The sequence below is a fragment of the Drosophila yakuba genome, chromosome 2L (genome assembly GCF_016746365.2).
Source record: "Drosophila yakuba strain Tai18E2 chromosome 2L, Prin_Dyak_Tai18E2_2.1, whole genome shotgun sequence".
NCBI classification, from domain to species: Eukaryota; Metazoa; Arthropoda; class Insecta; order Diptera; family Drosophilidae; genus Drosophila; species Drosophila yakuba.
The window spans coordinates 20111321-20124457 of NC_052527.2; the positions used below are offsets into that span (position 1 = coordinate 20111321).

Sequence of the window (13137 nt, forward strand, 5' to 3'; positions counted from 1 at the left end):
CCAGTTTTAGATTCATCTGGTTTCACGCGGCTACTTATATTGTGTTGCTTTAATATTTTGTTTCGATGATCTTAATCAATAATTTAAATTTTTTATTTGAATTTTTATAGCGTCTCAAAGCTTAATGATGGCTGCCGCATTGGGTTCGGATATATTTTCTGTGTTAAGGTTTTCTTTGTGTAATGGTGTTAATATTTTTTTTAGCTTGCCGCATTTTGTTATTTTAATTTTAACGACTCTTTGTTGCGAAGATTAAGTCTCATTGGTGGATACATTGTTTTCGATTCTAAAGACACTTAAACGTTTTATTAGCCCCCATATTTCCTGGGGACTGTGTTAATTTATGTGGACCAGTGACTCAAACCAAATTCGTTTGAAGGTGGTTATGAATCGTAGAAGGCAAGCCGTGAGAACGAATGATGATATCGGAATAATAATGTGAATCGTTTTACAGATGTGAGATGACAAAAGCTAGCCATGCTCGCCAATTAGAATTTGTACACCCATTGCTCGTAGATTATTTTCCCTTGTGTACAGAAAATCAAAGCCCTGTGATTTGCATTTCCCACGCTGCATTCACCTGACTTTCACCTACCTGTGCTGCCTTTGTGTTGTAGGTGTTGCAAACACTTGTTTCTCTTTCTTGCGCCAAATCCTCTACCGGCATTCGAACAAATTTTTTAATTTGTATGCCTACGAGTGGGAAAAAACACGGATCAAGTGGCCAATGTGGCAGATGCTTATTAACATATCACAGAAGCGACTCCGGCCGATGCACATTAACTTGTTGGACTAACGAGCCGCTCCATTTGGGTTTGTAACAATTCGTTATGCCAGGCAAGAGCAAATAACCAGAGGACTGGAACTCGAAAACCGAAGCAGAATCAGAAATCTCATCCCCTCTTCAGCGTCATCATCATCATCATGACGTGCCCACAGTTATCGCTTATCACAATCAGTGATAATTTTAACAGTAATCAACCTGTCCCTGCCCGATGACTGACATCCCGAGACAGGTTGTCGGTCCCTCCGAGTTGCGGCTCCAACTTTCAGCCTCTTCGCGTGTATAATTTTCAGTGAAATTGTTTAAATTTCGTTTTAATTTAATGATGCCGACGAGCTGCAGATCCTCGACCATCACCATCACCATGGCGGTGAGCGCCAGTTGCGCAAAAAGGTGGCCACCGAAACAAAAAAAAAACAAGGACAGGAACGCAAACATAAATAAAGCAAACAGAGAAACAAAAAATAAAAAAAAAAACTCACGCAGAATATGAGAAATGTGGAGACTTGGTCTTGAAAAAAATTATCAAAAGCTGCCGCTAACATGTCTTTCGTTTGATCTTTTTGGAAGCAAAGTGGGCACATTCAGAAAAAATCTTCAAGAATTCGCACTGTGTTTGATTTAATCTAATTAAAAACAAATTACATACAGCGTAAGTAAATATCTTAAATTGGCAATATATTAACCGAACAAAACGTTGTATAAATAGATATCTCAAATTAAATAAAATTATACTATAGTTTCAATCGTTTTTTAAGTGTATTTCCCATAAATGGACTTGGGAAGCCCGATACCTGATAGGGGGTATCAGGGTGAATTCAAAAGGGATTGGGGGCATCTATTGATGGCAGGAAAGTTCCCCATTTTCACCAACATCGACAGTTATTTGCCGCATTTGTTACCTGCTTTGATAACTACTGCTGCCGTTGGTGAACTTGTTAACAGCGCTGTTTTCATATTTATTTTCTGCTACCCTCCCTTGGCGTTTCGGTTTATTTATGGTCTTAGATTTGGGTCCGCACCGCTGTTTTCGTTGTATATTAATTTTATTGTGTCATTCGGTTTTAGCATTGACATAACTACATACAACAAAAATCGGCGAGCGCAAGTTGGTGGGAACTTTTTCGATGGGCGATCGAGTTTGGTGTCTAAGTCATTTGATTTGTGGCAACAGCCTCGAAAAAAAATCAGGGTAATCTCTTCAAACTAATAGCTACCGTCGTGCCACGCCCACCGCATAGGTACCTGCTCTGCCCTTTTAATTACCACATGCCGCGTTTTCGAGTCAAGTTAAATTATATTTCCTGTCCTCGGACTCCGGACTCCGATTCCTCTCCCACATCGGCGCTTTTTACCTTTTTACCCAAAAATCCGAAAATCCAACCGAAAAGCATTGAGAAGTCTTCTGTATTCATTTGATTTAAGCCGCCCGGCAAGATCGGTAAGATCTGGGCTAAAGTCCAGCTGACACGCCCTGCGTGATCGGCGGAGGTGGAAGTGGAAGATCGGGGAGGCCAGCGTAAAATGTAGCAACTTTATTGGCACAACGGGCGTGCATATTAAATGAATAAAAGATTCGACCGTTGGAAAACGATTCCGAGCTTCTTACGGTACTCTTTATACCCCGTAACACATATTTTGTGGTACTCTTGCAAATTGCGTAAATTCATATATTAATAGATCGATAGTTTTGAGAGTTCGCAGGTTTATTTAGTATGCTGATAAATTAATCGACAGAGCATAATCGGTAAGCATGATTAATAAGATTCTTCCTTAAGTCAGTTAGTAAGTGAGATTTTTAATGTATATACCCTACTTAACCGTTTATCAAAACCTATCTAAAACAAAGTCCATACGATCAGTTTCTGGGAAGCTTAAATGTAGATTTAAGCTTGTATGTAGATTTTGCGCGCTCGTTTGGTGGCCTCTATTTTTTTCGGGTTTTGTTTGCTCTGGAGTCTCTGGAAAAATTGCACACAGCCTGGGCAACGAAGACAGACGCACGAGGAATATTGTTTTGTCAGCTTTTTATTGGCCAACATGGGCCATAAAGCTACTCAAGTAGTATTTTTGCGATAAAATACAACAGAAAACACAGGAGGCGGCGGACTGCAGATCCGAGCAGAACAGAACACAGAACAAGAACGGCAGATAATGCAGACGCATAGGATAAAAGTCTTGGGACAAGCTGGCTAAGATAGCGGCAGCCGAAGAAGCTGGCCACAAACAAAAAAAAAGAAACGCTGCAAAAAAAACAGCAAAATCCAGCCAGCAACAAAGGCAGGCGACAAAAGCAACAAGCGAGCTGCCCGGAGAGCCGGACATTCGGGCAACTTAAAGTAACTTGTAAAGTCGCCGGGATGTCGGCAAGCCGCAATGTCGGGGGTGTGGAAAACAGCTCGCAGCCGCAGCTTGTACGGATAATTGGCGATCCAGGTAGAGTTGCAGCCGGTGTGTCTGGTGCCATGCCATTTGACCATAAACGAGCTAAAAATTTGTTCGGCGTCGTCAAGTGCAGCATTTTTGAAAATGTAAGGCCAGACCAAACACGCCCTCCCCTCCGCTCCGCCCTTTTATTCCCTCCGTCGGGAGGGCCGAAAATGCGAAAAGCTTTTCCAGCATTTCGCTATCATTATTTATTAGACAATCGCCGCTGCCAAGCTAGAAAAGAAAAGCGGGAGCAGCAAGTGCTATCAACTGGAAGCCACCGGAGGAAAAATCCACCGCCACGAGACTGCAACATTTAACAACGAAAAGCGATAAAGTTACGATTTATTAGCCCAGAGTCGCTTTAAAATCAATTATGCCGGAATGTGGAACGCTATAGAAGCGGCCATCCGAGGACACCCAAGGAGCAGGCCCAGAACAAAGATTATGCAATGCAAACACTTGGTAGAATAAAAAAGTTGGGAATTTGGGAAATTATTCGACAAGGATATACCCAGTAAAAAGTTCAGATGTCGCAATAAGTTATACATTATTTTGGAAAATAGAAGAGTTCCGCTTTAATAAACATATAGAAGCCTGATTCAAAGTATTAAGTGTTTACTTTAAAAGAGTAGCGCAAGCTTTGGGGATTGAAATGTTTTCCAGATAATTTCTTCTTATATGCAAAGTTATCCTTACCTATACATACAGCTTACCCCACGCACCTCTTAAAAAACCAGGGTAACCGGGATGCGGAAAAAAAGTCGCCTAACCCGAGCGTAACCTCTACTTAGCCCCCAACTGGCGAGTCTGCTGCCGACAACTCTCGCCTTGTCTATGGATGATAAATTAAAAGCCCAACTTGACAATCACTTAAGCATAGTTTGTAAGGCGTCCTCATAGATTTTAAGCTGCCGTTGGCTTCCAGTTTGTTGTCTGGCCGAAAGGAGCAGCCAATTCTCCTCATCCTCCCCAGGTAGCGGGCTTAACCTGAGGCTATAGCCAAAGCCAAAGGCAACCAGAGCCACCAAAGCCGACGACAACAACGACGACGTGAACACGTTCCTATTAGTGGCGAAAGATCAGCGAAAAATAGAACGGCGGTTCATTAAAATGAGAATTCGGAGGAGGTCGGGCCCGGGAATGAGGTGGCTGGATGGGGGGTTGCAGATGACAGAGGTTACAGTGGCTGCACTGCGGGAAATTTTGACTTGTTTGGTCTAGTGCTAGGATCTTGGCTAATTAACTGCTTTTAGCCGAAAAAGGATAATGTTCAAAATAATTACTAACAAGAGTTCTTTTGTTACCAAAATTTGTACCCACTATTTCGCTTAACGACGTTTTTAATTTCTCAAATATTTCTTTAATTTTATTAATACTATTACTTTAAAAATCAGAATAATTTGTTCCACTGTTGCTGCGGCTATAGTTAAGAAGTTGGTCCGCGGCTTCGGGGCTTAAAGAATAATGATAGCGGTATTCTTGAGCTATTGTAAACGCAAAGGAGCAAGTCGGTCCAAAGGAGCCGAGCCTGACCGCTGTTCCCCCTCCGACATCCCGACATCAACTCCCCTTCAACTCCCCCTTGTACAAACCGTGTTCACTTTCGCGCCCGCTCTTTAGAACTGTGAACATACAAATTCACTCAGCGTTGATAGTAGCATCCAAATAAGAACTGCAGTCGGTTAGGGCAGTGGGCAAAAACCAAGCAGTTAAGTTTAAATACTCTTCTCTTATAAATGATGTTCAAAAATACAAAATTCAAGCCTGCCTGCTGATACTTATTTGAATTTAAGATATTTCAAACACAATTTTAAGTGTTAAGACCTCAATTAAATTTATTGCTTTTGGAATAAGTTCCACTTAAAAGGATTTTATAGAGTTTACATTTAACGCGTGTAGAGATTCGCCTTGCTTATTTTAATGTTATGTATCACCTAATATAAAATCAGCAGTTTTTTCCGCCTGTTTTCCTTCTTCAAATGTCCAGAGACTCTGTCTTCCACAGGGTGGCCAACATCCAGATGCCGTGGCGAGTTGGGGGCGTTGCTGCCTGCTCCTCGGGGCGTGCATTGGAAACAAGTTGGCCGCATATTTTGTACAGGTTCAGAGTTCATCCCGGCGATCAGGGGCTGCCAGACAGACCTACAGATAGACAGCCTGATCCAGAGGCAGCTCGCAGCTCGCAGCTAGGAGCTGGCTTGTCCACTTGTCGTCGCCAGTTAGCCCGATGTCCATCGAAGCCCCGCAGGCCCCCTTTACCTGTCATTGTCACCGCCTGCGACGAGGTTGTTGGCTGACATTTGCCTATAGAGCCGCAGACATGGCCATTTCGATTGCAATTGCAATTGCGAATGCGAAACGCGAAATGCGAAAAAATTTCCTGTTCCTCCTCTCGTATTGTTGCCACATATTTCAAGTGTCAAATGAGCAAATTGCATACCAAGCTCCCTCCTCGATACCGAAACTCTATTTACATGTTCTGGTGGGCGTACTTAAGATGCCTGAAATGCCAGCGAGCCGGGCTAACAAGTCTGTGCCAATTTGCTTACCGTTTTCGGATCTCTCCAAATTGTCGCCATGATTTAAAATTCCTGGAGTCGGGCCTTCTTTCCCCCACAAGGAACCTCAACCTGTTGTCCTGACTTTCAAAGGAGTTATTCACCCCACAAGTACTTCTGATATTAAAAATGAATAGAAATTAAAAGATGTTTTAATACAAGAGGATTTCACACTTAGCCCTATGTATTTACTAACATATATTATTTTTTAACAAGCTACGGGAACATACATAAAGCTTGAGGCTACGCTACCTAATTATTAAAAAGAAATTACTTCCTCAAATATAATGCATGACCTTAAAAACTCTGTTGAGAATGATATGTTCAAGCATAACGAAATCGGGAGAAATTGCTTTCGGCTTCACGCCCATTAGCAGGGAAATGGAGAAATGGTAAACAACAGATGAGGCCGATTAATCATGGACGCTGTTCTCAGGTCCTGACAGGCCAAGTTCAAAGGACCTCTTGCACCGCCCGCTATTGTGTGGCCACATGACAGCCCAGGTTAATTTTTAATTTCCGACTTGTTTTTGCTTAATATTATGCAGCCTTAAGGCGCAAGGATTGCATGAACCGTCTAGAACTGAGGCCATATGCTGCTTGAATATTCCATGAGAAGTACAAATTAAAAACGGAGCCCCCGACTAAATTCTAGCAACTTGATTAATTTAGCGTGCAGAATGATTAAGTACTTTATACAAGGGGAAGGTCCTTGCCGTAAATGTAAGGTCCGCCGAGTCGTTTCACCCTAAGCCCACCCGGAAGAGTCATCTGGCCACCTTGAAGTGCATCAATGATGGAAACTGCAGCACCAATAAGCTGAAATTACATTTCCATGCATTTCAAGCTGGCTCAGCTTTTTATGGTTGTCACAAATTTACATAACACCCAATAACACACCCCCGACTGTCTGGCAACCCTATCTTTGGGTGCACTTTGAAAAATAAGGTTTGTTTTGTAATACTCCAAATGCATGTTGTGGCAAAGGCGGATATGAATTGCAATTATTCTCATTGTACCAATTAATAAAAATCTCATGTATATCTATCTATAAGCAACATACATATTAGCAATCAATTTCGAAATATTGAACGTACTTTTTTCGGTTATGCATCCTTAACTCATAAAATAAAGTGTACTCCATCTTTTCAAATAATTTTGGCAACCTACCTATTCATTTTTTCTGCCAGTTTACTACCTGTTAGCAACCCACTCAATGCGAGTGCTATAATTAATGAGCCACGAGCGTGTCAGAAGGTGAGCAACAACATGGAAAAAATAAAAACAACGCAAAACAAAGTTACCTCGCCATTTCAATTAGGCATAAAAAGTTCCATTCAATGCAGGGGAGGATTGAGAATTTGACGCGTGCCTCCTGGCTCTTCTCCTCCGCTGGATTTCGTAACTGGGCAGGAACTGCACCCAGTTGGGCACGTCCTTTGGAAAATAATAGATCTAAAAAAAAGAGACACACTTAACAAAAATTATGAACTTATATGTGAAACCATTTTGTATGTAAACGTATTGTCATTTAAATCGACTACTAGGTTCATTTTTGTTTTAAGCACCACTTTTAATTAAAGTTATTATTATTATTAAATATTTTTATTTGAAATAATTCAGCACCGTAGTCAAAGGACCCAATGTGATATTCCGGTGCACCAATAAAAAACCGAACCGGAACGCAAAGGACGACTCATGTCTGTGTCTGTGTTTCTGTCCGTGGGTCGTCGGATGAGTCACGTGACGCATTTGCAGCGGATTTGGCTTATTTTCGGATGCACAAGCCAGTCGCCATGGGAGCGTCACGCAACGCAGAGTCGCCCTGTCCATACATTAAAATTAATAATAAACGATTTCGGTGTAATAACAATAATTTTACCCGAAATTTAGTGGCCGCTTGCATTTGTCTGTGCGATGTACATGCAGATGTGGATTTTGGGGGCCACGAGTTAGGAGTTTGCTTTAAGTGGGCGTGGGTGCAAATGGCAAACATTTGAGCACGCAATGGGGGCCAGAAAGACGGCCAGACACCCGACCAACTGCCTCTATGTTTATGACGTGGGCGTTTCAATTAAATTGATGAAGGGGCGGACGGGGGCCGGGAAGGCTAAAGGAGAGCGGTAACAGCAGGAAGCTCCGACCAGTTGGACACATTTTTTCGGGGGCAGAAACAGGAGGTTAACATTTGTTTTGAGCCCGACTGTCATTTGGGATTTAGCGATCAGCGCGACTAAAGTGATTTGGACATGAAGTAAAAGAGCGGGAAGTCTAGTAAACTTGTAGGTCTGGATAGGATTGTGAAATGGGAAAAGTACAGTTAGCAGCTAAATGTGATTTTTGAATTCATAACATCTACTCCTTCCTTATAAATGGCATAATCCAATTATTCAGTCTATATATAGTTCCAGTATCGTACTTTATCAACATCTGGACTGCTTTTACCTAAGCTATACTTAGTAATTTGTAATTTCATCAACACCTTCACCTACTTTTATTCATCTTAATTTGATTGCACTTCAACCTCTTTCCCGTATAAAATTCATTCAAGTCTTTATAAATTACGTAGTAATAAACTTTCATTCACCTTTCCTACACCCATGATCCAATTTGAATCAACTACAAACTAGAGATCCGAGTTCCGACCCGAAAAGCCGCATATTTGGATAAATATTCGAAGATATTCAAGAATAATCGCATCTAAATGCTGTAACCAATTAAACCCATACACAAATTTCGTTACCCATTCCCCGCCGAAGCTTCATTAAAAAACAATCAACTCGCAGGAAAATGAGTTGGGAAAATTGAATAGCATAAAAACATAACGAAACAGGGGGAAATTATAATACAAATGCGAACGAGCAAATCAAGGAGACAAGCGACCTTATCAAGTGGATGTCCAACTAAAAACCGATGACTGTCACTTTATAGGACCGTAAAAATTATACAAATTTTATGATGGCTCGATGACAAAACTGATTGAGGCGGAAAACAAGTTGAATCGGTCGGTGGCTGCCATGCATAATTTAGTCAAATTAGACGCCATTAGCCACCAGAAAACTTACTGGCATTAAGAAGACACACCGATACCGACAACGACACCGACACCGACTCCATCACGCATTTAAAATGATTCCGAATCAAACCGATTTTCCCCAGCAGCATCAACACCTGATTCGCTGTTATTTTTATCCAGAAACTGGACTGAGATCTGCGACTAATTAAAAAAGCTTCGATATTTATGGCTACTTTAATAGTCAAGACGACACAAGTCTTGTAAAATTATTTTGTCAAATTTTGAAAACGACTGCAGGATTTTTTCTTAACGCAAATATTGACCCGTTCATAAACTTTTAGAATTTATGGCACATTATTTTTATGCGCGCTCAACAAGAAATACACAAATTTGCATGCATCGGCATTTTTGTTGAGCCGAAAAATGAAACACGAATTTCTCATTAGGTGATCTCAAAAAAATTTTTAATATGTTCGGGACCAAAAATTATTACCCGACAGGTTTGCCAACCTCACATAACTCGTTTAGAATTCATGTATAAAATGTGAATCGACTAATTTGCGTAAAGCGAGAAAGAAGGCGACAAATTTACAATTCGAATCAGCCCACAAAATGGCCGACGCTTTGGGGAAGTTTATTATGGGTCCGGCACATGGCAATCGACATCTCAGTGCCAGAGTTTTAGAGTTTTCAAGCCAGAGTATCTTTTGTGTAGCCAGAGGGCAATGTACACGCAATGCAAAAAGTGGACGATCTACGACTGCAAGTGGGTGCAATGGCTTTTAATGAGCTGGTAAAGTGGATGTAGCTCAACTCTTCTTTTCCCAATCGCCATCTATGACTGGCTTGCACCTGATGTATGCTTAACACCCAACGAAAATCAAGCTGCCTAAGGCACTTTCAATGTATACGTAGTTATTAATTCTTCAAGAAAAAATAACTATACGTTTGCCAATAAAATGTTAAGGGACTTTATTCCTAAAATAAGTATATTTTAAAGAGCTACACAAGAGCTTTTTCTACCATAATTTTACAACCAGACGCGTCAAGGAACTAATGATATACATTTTAAATTAGCGAAACCTTCTCTAAATTAAGTCAAGAGCTGAACACTCTGAGTTGGCCTTCAGTGGGTTAATATGCTGTGCACTTGGCATCCAGTAGAGTAACCAGCGCTCACCGTCTTGGACATGCAAAGTCATCTTCTTCACCTCGACATGATTTCACTCGTTGTCAGTCACAGAGAAAAAAATATTCTATAGATTGTGAATTCTTTATAATTAAAATTATAATATATAATTCATATATATTTACAATTTTTTTTTTAAAATGACTGTACTACCTAAAAATGAATAATAAGAACAGCGACGATTGGTGGATTTTATTAAATAATTTAAGCAGGCGGAGGTAAATAAAAAAGTTTATCGTGAACCTGCAGTTGTCTCGTGCCAGAACAGCTTCCTCTGTTGAGGCTGATAAAGTTATTGTCGCACCGTGAAGACATTTAATAAATGGCGTAGGCATTAGACCAGGTTCAGTCTCTGCAGCTCTCTAGGAATATGTGGCCGTTGCCAAACCGCAACTAGTTGCAGTTGCATGTTGCATGAGCCGGCGATGTGATACATGGCCCAGAGCTGGCCGAAGCCGAACTGAGCCAACTCTTGTCGTTCTGGCATAATGAGTGAGTAGCAGATGGAGCAATGAGACGATACAGACAGTTGTCAACATAATTTAGGCGCATGCAAAAGGCCGGCAGCAGCAAGTACAATCTCCATTCCCGATTTAGGCGTTAACCCATTGGGGTCATAGTTAGAGATGACATTACAAAAATATGTGCCACATTTCCAAAATTTTTATAATAACAAAAAATTAAAATAATGAAAAATAAAATTTAACATTTAAAATAAATATTCGCTAACTCCATTTCAATAAACATGTACGATATCCTTTTCGTTTTCAAATTGAAATTTCATGTTTATCCTTTAAATTTAACAAAACCTCCTGTTCATTCTGAGGACAGCAAACAATCACCCTACTCCCTGACCATTATGATGCCATTTCTGTAGCCACTTCGTAGCGTAAAAGGGTTAAAGTCGGAGGCCAACTTCAGCCTCAACTTGAGCCCCACTTCATTGGCACTCGGGCACTGGCAGTCGTATGTTGGTGTAACATAAGTGCGAAGCACACTTTATTGTATCACAAATGCCATATTTTCTCATTACAATTGGACATGATGCATGTGGAATGCCCACAGGCGACACGCAACTCCCTCGGGGCCAAGTGCAGAGTGGATACTTTGCGCTGGAGAGGATGCTGGTGAGGGGGCCTGGAGAGTCGAAATAATTAAATCCGTCAAGTGTTGGCAACCGAGGCGATCGCCAGGCGGAAAAGCGACCCGAGCGACCCGTGCGTCCAAATGGCAACCTGTCACCATGGGAGCTCTGGGGATGAGTCCGTGATGCGATGTTTTAATAATCGGAATGTGAGCTACTAGTAATATATATTAAAAAGTTCCTTTTGCAAATATAATATAAAAAGTTTCGATGCCTAACACCGCGAAGTACTTCTATTTTTGGTCCGCATCCTCCTATCGCCACCACGCTCTATTGGGGATTCATGAAGTTATTCCTTGCTTTATGTCCGGAGAATATCGCACCACATTGAGTCCAACCAGCAGCGGATTGATCTTGTTTATGTGAGCATGTTGCACATAAAGCAGACGCCAGGAACATGCAAAACAAGGAAGAAAAAAAAGCAAGGAGTCGAGAAAAAGGAGAACAAACAACAAGCGGGGAAAAACCGATACGGAGAGGACACTCAACACGTTGAGAAGTTTATTTGGCACCTGAAGATGATAATCGGTTACAAATTAATTGCAACTATGTTGACATTGTCCAGCCCGCTCGAGCTTGGCGAGAGGACGAGATAGCGAGGGGGCGAGGGGGGTCGGAGCGGTCAACGGTCTCAATTTATATAGACAGTCGGCAACTGTAAATAAATAAAATTGTCAACGGTCGCCTGCACTTGCGAACTCTTCCACAGATTGCGCCTCCTTGATTGCCTTGCTCTTAAATTGTGCTGCCAACTTTTCAAAAAGCGCAAAAAATGGGCAAAAAAGGAAAGGAAAATCCGAACAAAATCTGCAAATTTACACGGAAATCTTCGAATACAACGCTGGGGATTGGCAAAGTGTTTTACATATATACACTCGTATTTTCTTCTTTTGGTCCCCTGCTCTTATGGAACGCATTCCATTTGACAGCTTCAGCGGGGGCCGTCATCAGGCGAGTTACTTGTTGTCTACATTCTGGAGCAAGTGGCCTCGGACCAACAGAGGCCAACACGCAGAAAAAAGCTGAATGTAATCGAAAATAAAGTGCAAATAATATTTTTAGAATAATCGGTTTTTTTTATCGTATATTCAAAGAATTAAAGAGTATTTTATTTTCTTGCCTGAAATTCACTTACAAAGGTTAAGATGTTTTGCTAAATCCTCTTCCAACATTAATGAACAAAATCTCATATGATAATATAAATATGATCATTTACGTTTGGTTATTATTTACATTGGCTTCTTAAATCGATTTGGTTCTTAGTTGGGCTCTTTTCCTCACTGTGTACACCCAGAACCGTGAACCTCAGGCTGCGTCTGGATCCCGGCATGCGTAAATTGGATTAATGCATTTGATTCGCCCCAAAAGACGCCAGCGCCACAAGACTCAAGCTTGCTGACTTTGAGGCCCAGTCCGAATAAGAATCTGAATTTGAATTCGAATCCGAGTCCGAGTCCGAGTCCGAGTCTGAAGTGTGACAATTGTCTGAGGGCCCGATTCGCGAGTTCTTGGCCAGCAAGCATTGTTCCAATTTGGTTTGTTCTGGCTGGAAAGGCACTCGATGTGGTTCCCTGGTTGTAGTTCCTGCTGGTACCACGTACAGGTGATATATCAGACAAGTGACGACGGGCAGTGGTGAAGGGGGCTTTTCCTTTCATCTGCGATGACGTGCAGCGATAATGGAGCTGCAAAGGAATGTTGACGTCTGGCCATTTCAGTGGGTGTAGATGTAAAAGCCGTGGGTGTCAGCATTTCTAGCCACGAAAGCACCTCTGACTGACCGATGTCAGATTTTGCAGCGAAAGGTCAAGGATGGATTTAAAGTGCTTTCATCATTTCTCTTGTTGGATTGTCTTCGGTCAGGATATAATCACATTTAAAAGGGCTTTATACTTGACCCAAATTTATGAGCGATTTACGCTACTCATTACCAGCTCATTAGGAACAAGAAATTCACATCATATTTGCCATAATCTGAGCGCGTCCCAAGACCGCAAATGTGTGATTGTGTGAAAT

General features: G+C 41.4%; 1 long non-coding RNA gene across 2 annotated transcripts; it reads right to left on the reverse strand.

The window, feature by feature from the left end:
- Positions 1-5068: 5068 nt before the first annotated feature.
- LOC26535534 lies at positions 5069-7152 on the reverse strand. Of its 2 annotated transcripts, XR_001454406.2 has the most exons (3): positions 7077-7152; positions 5764-5889; positions 5069-5705 (listed from the first exon to the last, which is right to left on the reverse strand). It is a non-coding gene; the product is annotated as an uncharacterized LOC26535534 (long non-coding RNA). The 2 variants fall into 2 exon arrangements; XR_005560292.1 differs by having other exon boundaries at positions 5069-5889.
- Positions 7153-13137: the final 5985 nt, after the last annotated feature.